The following is a 3193-nucleotide window of genomic DNA, read 5'->3' on the forward strand; positions in this document are numbered from 1 at the left end:
GCAGGAGTTTTTTGTTTGTTTGTTTTGTTGTTTTAGGTCTGATTTTAACTAGCATTTTTGCAATAGTCACTGCCACAGCTTTGGCACCTGCTTTTGTTAATAATACCTGCTGAGCAATAGTAAGAGGCTACTACCACAATTTCTGAGCCAAATTTGAAGCAAGTTTTATAAAATACTGGCCAGGATGATAGACTCTGGCCAGGCCCATACCCAGGCTACAGACTTCCTGCCTTCATCCAATCAGGGCCAAACATACATCATGACATACTTCCTGCCTACATACCTCCCACCTACTTATGATTAAGAGCACCCTGTGCAATTGGGGCAACCGAGCTTGCTTATAGAAGTGAAAACACTTGGCTTGTTATCTTATGTTAACAACAGCCCCCAGCATTTCAGGACATTATCTGTCTTTGGGCAAGTGGGGCTTTATGGGTTAGAGGCATTTTTGTCTTCTTCAACTTAATTTAAACTTAAGATATAACATTAACTTTCACACTTCCACAAGGGCCCTTACCCAATGAATGCAAATTGCTCATTTTGCTAATCAGATTTTTTTTTTAAAGCAGCACAAGAATGTATAGATGAAAACTAGAAGCTAAGGAAATTTAAATGCTTAGGAAACGTGGTATTGTATTTAGGAGTGTGAACTATACAACATTAGTTAACTTTAAAATGTCATGCTGGCCTTAGGTATGTCTGTGTTATTCCATTAAAGAATAACAAATCTAAATAAAAATGATTTACAAAGCCAGGTGTGGTGGCTCATGGCTTTAATCCCAGGACTCAGGAGGCAGAGGCAGAAAGATCTCTGTAAATTTGAAGTCAGTCTAGTTTGCATAGTGATCTCTAGGACAGCCAGCACTAATGACATTCTTCTCTTGAAGAGACTGGAGTTTTCAGTCCCAAGGCCCCTGTGTGCTTAGTCTGTAGTATGTCTGAGGTATCCTGGGTTCCCTTCGTGTAACATTACTTGATGAGCTTCCTGCTGACTCTGTCCCGTTCTCCCCACTGCAAACAGTATATAAGATGCTGTGCTTCTTAATAAATTTGCCCAGCATAAGCTGTCAACGTGTGCAAGATCTCCTGACCCCAACTTTCATATCTTTTTATTTTCTCATCCCTGGTCCTCTCCCTCGGGACTCTGTGACTGAAGAATGGCCTGCTGGTCTGTTTCTAAAGACCTTGAAAATACTGCTATATTTTTAGGGCTACTGGAGGTGGACTAGGCTTAAGTAACTATGTATGTGTTATTGGAGCTTGAACCCAGGCATATTAGGCAAGTGTCCGTCACTATGCTATGTTCACTGCCCGTTGTCTGGCCTCAAACTTGCCATCCTCTTGTCTTAGCCTCCCAAGAGTGCACCACCCATCTTGAGCTGAGTTAATTTTTCTAAAGTTTCATAGCATTTATCATAATTATATTTGTGTGTTTATGTATGTGTGCATGTGAGTGCTGTGGTATGCAAATTGGAGTCAGAGGACAATTTGGGGGGGGGTTGGTTCTCCCCTTCCACCACGTGGGTTCTGCAGATTGAACTTCGGTCATCTAGGTTAGTGGTGAGTGCCTTAACTGACTGAACCGTCTTTTTGTTTGTTTGTTTGTTTTGTTTTTTGAGACAGGGTTTCTCTGTGTAGCCCTGGCTGTCCTGGAACTCACTCTGTAGACCAGGCTGTCCTGGAACTCAGAAATCCACTGACTGAACCATCTTGCTAGATCAATTTTTGTTGTTGTTGTTGTCATTTTGGGTTTGGTTTTTTGTTTTGTTTCTGTTTTTTGAGATAGGATCTCATGTAACCCAGGCTAGCCTTGAACTTATTATGCAGATGAACACGGTCTTGAACTTTGGATCCTCCTGCTTCCAATTCTATAATATTGAAATTGCAGGTATGTGCACCACACCCAGCTGTGTATAGAATCCCGGACTTTATCCATGCTAGCTAGGCAAGCATTATACCAGCTGAGTCATATCCCCAGTCCCCAGGTTTATTTATTTATTTTTTAAGAGTTAAGGGCCAAGTGAAATCAGAGTAAGAGATCTTAAGCCAGAGTATTCCTGCTTTTCCTTATTCAGTAGCCCCAAATGTCTCATACCAAAGGTCCGTACTCTTTAAAAGAGAACTAGTTTGCTTTCCCTCATTTCTTCGAGCATGCATTCAGCAAACACCCTCAGTATATGGTAGAGGCAGGTAAGCAGAATGAAGATGCCTTCAAGGAAGCATCAGTCCAGAGGGGCAGTAATCAAGCACCAGCACCCGGTGATGGAGCTGTGCATGGTGTGGCTGCATAAGGCTCTCAGTGAAGCTGGATGGCTGGGATATGACTGCAGTATCCCTTAAGGGTTCACAGGCCAGAACTTAATCACTGTGTGAAATAGTCTCTGTCTCTGTCTCTCTGTCTCTCTGTCTCTCTGTCTCTGTCTCTGTGTCTCTGTGTCTGTCTCTGTCTCTGTGTCTGTCTGTCTGTCTGTCTGTCTGTCTGTCTGTCTGTCTGTCTCTCTCTCTCTCTCTCTCTCTCTCTCTCTCTCTCTGCGCACGCGCACGCGCACTAGGGGAACGGAGTCTCGTTATGGCATTCAGAGGTAGGCTTTTGGGAGGTGATTAGGGTTGGGCGGGGTCATCAGGAGAGTCACCCTTGATTGGATCTTAAAGGCTTTGTAAGAAGAGGCTACATACCTACAGTGCTCTCTTTATGTCTCACCACGGGATATCCTATGTCAGTGTCAAAGGCAATTTGAGATGTAGCTCTTAGACTTTGACTCGGAACGATCATATGCCAAAATGTTTTCATAAAGTTACTCTGACAGGCTAAGACACCCTGAGACAGCTCAGTTAGTAAGGGCTTGCCATATGAGCATGAGGACCTAAGTTTGATCCTCAGAGCCTACATGAAAGAAAGAAAGAAAGAAAGAAAGAGAGAGAGAGAGAGAGAGAGAGAGAGAGAGACAGAAAGGAAGGAAGGAAGAAGAGAAAAAAAGAAAAGGTGTGGTGGTATGCTAGAGAGGCAGAAATGGGCAAATTCCTGCAGCTGGATATTCAACCGGCTTAATTTAGTTAGCACCAGGCTAGAGAGAGACCCTGTCTCGATAAAACCCAAAGACATTGGGTGTGGGGGCTTACATCTCTAATCCCATCTCTTGGGAGGCAGAGTCAGATAAATTCAAAGCCAGCCTGGTCTACATAGTAAGTACCA

This window comes from Mastomys coucha, unplaced genomic scaffold, assembly GCF_008632895.1.
Source record: "Mastomys coucha isolate ucsf_1 unplaced genomic scaffold, UCSF_Mcou_1 pScaffold13, whole genome shotgun sequence".
NCBI lineage: Eukaryota > Metazoa > Chordata > Mammalia > Rodentia > Muridae > Mastomys > Mastomys coucha.